At 45.6% G+C, this 7,064-nt stretch overlaps 1 pseudogene; it reads right to left on the minus strand.

Annotated features, from left to right (window-relative positions):
• Positions 1 to 1,547: 1,547 nt before the first annotated feature.
• Positions 1,548 to 6,254, minus strand: LOC113967307 (annotated as a pseudogene).
• Between the last annotated feature and the right edge of the window lie 810 nt (positions 6,255 to 7,064).

Raw genomic sequence — 7,064 nt, forward strand, 5'->3', positions numbered from 1 at the left:
AGCTGCTCATTCATGTGTGGAATGGCCCCATAAGGATCCAAGGGGAATCCGTGACTTGAAATAGAACTTGAAGAGACAAAACAGTAACGAGTGCACTGGTGGGAACAAGGAGACTCTGCCCCAGCCCTTCCATTTGACAGGACACCCATGTGGCTGATGCCATGACAGTTACTGCTTGTTAATGATAAGTCTCAACAAGAGCTCAGACTTGTGATTTGTCTTTAATAGTGAAGAAGTGGGTTAAAAATTCCAGGGGGGACACACATAGGAGCATCTAAGGAAAAAGGGACATCTTTTGGAGTGTCCTGTGGTGAAGGATAACTTTAAGATACAGTTTCCTAGAAAACCAATTACCCTCTTGCCCCCTGGCTCCAAAATCCACAAAGTGCCAGTGGGGGTAGAAAGCCCCACTGAGCTTTTAAACCACTTGATGAATTTCAGCAAAACTCATCAGAGGGGTCAAGGTCTCCGTGATGTTGTGTTTGAAAAGTTTTGTGCAAGAACCCAGCAGGTAGAGAGTTGTGTGAGCTGCCAAATTGTTAGACACCAGAGAGACAGGCAGCAGGCATAAGGCCATGAGGAAAACTGGCTTTCCTCATTCTGTGGCCCACTGAACTACTTGCAAATATATTTGCTATGGGTTGTAGATCACCTTCCAAAAGGAGCAGTTCAAACACTTCCCAGAAAAGACTCGAATCTCTGAGGAACATGAGCTGCTTTGGGACCCTTGAATACAGGAGTCACAAGTGCGTGGAGCAAGAATTTTGTTTAAAAAAAAAGAAAAATAAATGTCTCCACTAATATTTGACGCAATGTGGATCACAAATTACTGAAGACATGACCTGATCATAAAAGCCATGACAAAAGGTTGATTTCTAGCTTCCTAATCTGGCTGTGATGGTCACCTCTGCGCTGCTCCTAAATTTACTTTTCTGCCTTGCTGCTTGCCAGGGTTGTGCACAACATTGTAAATTTGCCCTGCACCCAGAGAGCACCATCCTCCTCTCCAGGCTGTTCACAGATGCTGCAGCCCAGAGCTTGCCCTCTTCCAAAGTGGTTTCAGCAGAGGAAACTCCTTCCTTTCACATCTTAGCGATCATCAGGGAGGGAAGCATAAGACAACAATAAAAACTGGCTAAATACTGCTTATTTTTAATTAGCTTCCTTGGAACAGAAAACAACCATGTTGATATTTCTTTAGAATCATTCTTGTCCAAACAACTCAGAAATGCTTACGAGCAGTGGAGCAAAGCCTGCGGTTGTCCTGCAGTCAATACTCACACTCCACATTGAAAGCAGTAGATGCAGCCAGAGAATTACAGGCACTGTCACCATTAAAAACCCTCCCACACCTGGATCCAGAAATCATTACTTAAATTTTGAGAGTCTGGAATAAATATTTATCCCCGAGAATTCAAAATTTGCTTTTCACTGAGTATTTAACAGCACTTTCCAAGTAAAGTCTGCCTCCTCAATACACAACTGATGACAACACAATTACTGTAACATGTGTTCAATGACAATGCTTTTTGCTGCAGCAGCGCTGTTCAGCTGGCACAGAGGACGTGTTTTACAAGCCTCTGGGTGCTGCACTTGTCCTGTGTCACAGAAGAGGAAAGCAAGGCTCAGGAGTTTAAGATCAACTCAACTAAGATTTGACAAAGCTGGAACAAAGAACTAGCTAAAAAGAGCTAGACTTTCTATCCACAAGAAAATATGGTATAAGTGCTGTTCTTCAAGGCAAAGTGGAAGAAGTAGCAATTAAAGTTTTCCTGAGGGACAGTGAGAAGTGAGCACTGCCCCTGTGTTGCTGGTCTGCTGGCAGAGCTGTTTGCTCAGGCACCTCAGTGGGGCTGTGGACTGAGACCTCTGGAGACCATCTGTGCCACTGGATCCAAGAGCAGAGGTCCAGACACAGCTTGAAGGTTTCTTGGGCTTGTTTGTGAATGAAAAGGGGTAAACAAGTGACTGTTGCGCTCACAACAGGGATGGGCAGGGCAGAAAGGTGCCGGGCAGCACAAGAAATAGTCCTGAGGTTGACTCAGAGACAATTTGCGAGGCACCAGGTTCCTGGGGAAAGGCAAGTTTGGACATGATGATTGTGGCCTCCTGTCACTTGTGTCCCTGTGTCCTGGAGAACAGGATGACAGGCATGGTCGTACTGTGAACATACCCAGAGCTGCACACACAATGCAACACCCACAAGGTGAAAAACCCCGTGTGACTGATGCAACTTTTACCTCATAATTGTTTTCACCTGTGAGGGCTTGAACAACACTGCAAAGTGCTGCTGCTTTTACCCATGCAGAAACAGCCCTGGATGAGTCAGAACATGGAAATAGCTCCACTGACAGTGAAACAAAGACCCTGGTCTCCTGCCATAGTGTAGAGTCAATCACTGTGTTTGGAAAAGAGCAGTTCCAATTATACATTTCAGTATACAGAGTGATTGCTCAGAGAACTTAACACTTCTGCAGAGCTTTGTTACCTCCTTCAGCCCTTTGGTTCCCGCAAAACTTCCTTCCAAAGACACTTCCTTTCCTTTCCCTTGTTCAAAGTACTTGCAGGGCTTTTTCCCCACTCTCTGCTTAAATGTGTTAATCTGCTCATTTTATTTCTCCTCCTCTTGTACCCAGTACACACTGGGAATGACAAAGTTGGATATAACTTGAATGACAAACATGGCACTCTGGGCAGGGCTTGATGATGGGTTTCCTGAACTGCTTGGCACATCTCCATTGCCAAATGCAGGACAAGGAGCACGTGTGGTTGCACTTGGAAAGGATCCCAAACCTCTTCTCTGAGGCTGATGGTTTCTCTTACACAACTTCCATGCAGATGCTGCACACCTTGTCCTGACTGGCCTGCAAGGTGAAGGCCTTCTTCATGTCGTGCTCAAGTGCTGCCATGAACATCATCTCATGAGCCTTCCTCTGTTCTTGGCTGAAAGACTGAAGCACTTGCAACTCACATGTCCCTGTGGAGTCCAGGCAGTGCTCTCCAAAGAGCCACGCTCCTGCATACGGACACAGCTGCTCCCCATTGCCATAGGAACTTCTGGCCACTGGATCTCCCAGTCCGCTCCAAATGGCTCCCAAGTAGGAATGGGGCTTCACTTCCAAACTGTTATTTTGGTCACTGCAGCACATCACATCACTGGGGGCATCAGGCTTCTGCTTCTCTTCATTCAAGCCACACGAGTTTCTGTCCCTGAGCACCAGCATCCTCTTCTTCGGCAGTGGGGCCACTCCTGGGGGGCTGCCAAGGGCTGTGGGGGCTGCAGAGGGAGGTGGGGATGTCATGGGGAGATTACCTCATGTCCTTTTAATGGCATAATTAGAAAAACCAGGATTCCAAAGAAACTATTGGGCATTAACAACCCAACTCTCACTGATTTTACATGAAGCCAATTGGAATTTCACACAGCAGACTGCAGTGCCAGGCAGACCTTACAAAGACTGATGAACCCCGAGCTTTAATAAGACATCTTTGCCTCTGTAGCAATCTCGTGTTATTGCACTCCTTGAAGCAACAGACAGTTTCAATCAGTTCTTGCCATGCTAGTTTTGCTATCTTAGTTCTACTTAATTGGTTACTGCAGGGTTGTCTCGGAGAGTTGAGATCTGCGCTTTGAAACCACTAGATTCTCATATCCAACCAAGGACAGAGAAATGGGATTTCACACAGCAAAGTTGTCAGTAACAAAACTGGACCAAAAATGCTGAACCACTGCATAAATGCATTAGTTGGGGTCCACTGACACAACCATCTGCTGAGCTCAGCCTTGGAGACTGGCTCCCAGCAACTGAAGCCCTAAGTTATTATTTTAATAGTCATGTCTGAATTCTTGTCTGAAGTCAACTGCCACTGCAAAAGGCAAGTCAAACTTTACTGTGGCCTCATCATGTGGGTTTGTTGTCCCTGTGAGTACACCCACCAAGCCCTCAGGTTTGACTACCCCCTCCCCAGTTTTCACATGCAGATTTCTTGCTGATTCCTGTTTTGAAGGTTTTCGTTTCTGGTGCTCAGATCTTGGCTGACAGGAGTGCAGCCATGCTGTGTGCTGATTGCAGCTGGCAGGTGGATTAGAGGCCATTCAGATGGCTGTGAAATGCCTCTGCGAGACAGAAATGGCAGAACAATGGATTATTTCACCATGAAGAGCCCAGAAACTGATGCAGACAGTCACGTTGAGGAGACAAGCTGAGGAGCATGCAGACATAAAGCAATTTTTGCTTCCACAAGCCCCGAGAAATCTTCCCAGCTCAAAGTTTTGGGGATTTGCTGCCAGCTCTCTTCCTCCTCACCTAAACTGGTTCATTTCTCCGAGGTACAGGATGTTCTCACAGTTTTCCAAAATATGTGGGAGCTACAGTTGCCAAGTAACAAAACCTCATCACTCTTTTCCTGAAATGCATAATTCCTCATTTTTCTGTTTCATGGAATGGACAGATGAAGCTGTGATTTAGGACACTTTTTGAGGATCAGGATCATTTAGACTCCTGTCTTGCCCCTGGATAAATCTATTGGATACAGAGTTCAAGGTGAGGGAGGGATCTGACTGCCCTCTTGTCTCCTGTCTTCAAAAACAAAACTGGAGATGCATTTCATGATTCACTGAACTGATTCAGTGACCAGTGTAATGAGATTTCATTAGGAATACAGCAATGCTGCATCCAGGGAGAGGCAGCCTGACTTTTTTTCAAGAGGTGTCCTTCCCCCTCATGGTTGATCTCAAGCAAGGCCAGAACAAAGCTGATAGATCCCACTCCTTCACAGGAATTATGAGCAAAATTCAGCTCACTGGGCTATTTATGGGACTAAAGGAGGTCCACAGAAGGACAAACAAGATGATGAGGGATGACAAAGCTGCCTTTGGAGTTGTGATTTGAGCCAGGAGAGGAGAAAGCTGGAAAAGGAGGACAGCGTCAAGGTTTACAATATGAAGAAGGCCCTAGGTAAGATCTGGTTGAGCTGCTGTTCAGGAAGTCCCATAGTACTGGAAGCAGTTGGCATTTGCTGAATCTAATAGGAATTTGGAATGGTCAAAGTCAGGGAACAATTAGACAAATTCACAAGCAAAAAGTCTAGAGAGGGACAACTAAATGTCCTGGGCAGGGATGTCCCCTCTGGCATCTCTAATGCAACAGTTGTGGCTGCTGCAAGGAGTATGAGGGGAATGGACCACTGAAGTGCCCGAGCAAGTGTGCTTTCCCTAAATAGCATTTTTTATTGCCTGGATCTATGACAGAATACTGGACATGATAGATCCAGGTTTGCTGTTATTTTTTACTTGTCTCTAGTTTGATAGAGGCTCTGTTCTTCCTGCACCATGGCAGAGTTCATTCCCCTTTTGATGTGACTCATCCTGGTCCCAGTAGAGCCAAGAAACTACCCCAGGTTCCATAAAGAACTATATTAACCTCCAAATTTCATCCAGAGGCTCATCCTCTCCTGAATATCTTGAAATCTTATTCTGTGTCCTACTTTCCTTCTTCCTTCCATGCAGCAGCAAGAAGCATCTTGTAGCTGAGCTGCTTGTGAATCTTGAAGATGAACAGTGTCTGAAAGTTGGTGACACATCAGCAGGTGACACAGTGACAACTCCATGCTTGTGCACTTCAATAAGCTAGTTATAAACAAGAGGGATTCTCTTCTAATGTTCCCAGTCTTTGCTACCACACTGGAGAGGACTGGACTAATGAAGATCTCCTCCTGTGAGCTCCATGAGGCATCTGCGCTATTCCTACTGCATTCATTACACTGAGCAGAACATAGACCAGAAAAAAGCATTCTTTGCTGGCTGTAAATCATGAGTGACACTAAGGTATTGCTATTAGCAGCAGAAAAATGCCTTCCTCCTCCGACCTCATCCAGCCCTGTATACATACACTTTGGCAAAGGGTGCTGGGGTGTCTGAATGGAAAATTAAATAGAGGTTGTGTTGTCTGAAGATAAATTGGTACCTCCCCTGGCGAGAGTGACTTTGTCTTTTTCTGATTTGTCTTTTAACTTACAAAACACTGGGGCTAGAGATAAGGATGTGCTTTAAAACCCTAGCCTTCGTCCCCTCCCAGGCCCTCCTGAGCAAATCCCATCTCTGAAATGAGCTCAGACAGAAGATAAATGTTCTGGCAGTAATATACAATATTATTTTTGGCACTCAAAGAATCTCAAGCTAGATAAGGGAAAACTGAAAGGAATACAAAGCTCTGTTTTTTTCAGATGCAATGGTCCAAATTCTGCTCACCCATATGAACCCAGAATCCTTTCTATTTTTCCGGATTATTGCAGTAATTCCTGATGTTCACCAGAGTAGCTGGTTCCGGGGCCTTATTTAAAATCCAGCACATTCAGAGACCCTGGTGAAATCACACAATAACAGAGCTGAAAGACAAAGGCATGCAAAGACAGCACCAACTCCCCAGCTCCTGCCCAAAGGCTGATTTGGTTTCCAACCATGTTAGCTGTAACAATGATAAGATTAACACCTGATATCAAGGGAAAGGCTGAGCTGTCTGTGACCTCCTTCAGCAGAACAGAACAGAGCTCCAGCCCCTCTGGCATATTAGGAACGGCTTCTTTCCTGGCCTAGTGTGTATTTCCCTGCAGAGCCTTTGTGCAAAGCTCAGAGCAGTGTTTCTGCTGATACATCTGTGGGTATTTTGAATAAAACATGTGCCATTTGACATTGTTTGCCTGGGCTGCCGTGGATAATGGGAGAGGGCACCTGTTACTGCAGGGCAGAGAGCCACGAGGGGCTGGATCTGGCCTTTGTAGGAACAGGATGCAGCACAGGCAAACACAGGAGTGTGTCACGTCTTTGTTTCTGACTGAGCCCTGAATGAAGGACCCAGCTCACCCTGCATTCATCTAAGTGCCAGCTGTATTTTATTGCCTTAAAACAAGCAAAACTAAAAAGCCCAAACCTTTGCTCTCTGTGCATGCATTACCTTGTTATGGACGAGTATGCTTTGGAAATGAAATGGGGAGGGCTTTTCAGAGCAAACTAAGTGGTTTTGAGGCAACATTTCTAGTGCTCAGAGAGGCTCCTGTGTCCAAAG

The sequence above is a fragment of the Neopelma chrysocephalum genome, unplaced genomic scaffold (assembly GCF_003984885.1).
Source record: "Neopelma chrysocephalum unplaced genomic scaffold, ASM398488v2 Primary Assembly neopelma1_63, whole genome shotgun sequence".
Taxonomy (NCBI): domain Eukaryota; kingdom Metazoa; phylum Chordata; class Aves; order Passeriformes; family Pipridae; genus Neopelma; species Neopelma chrysocephalum.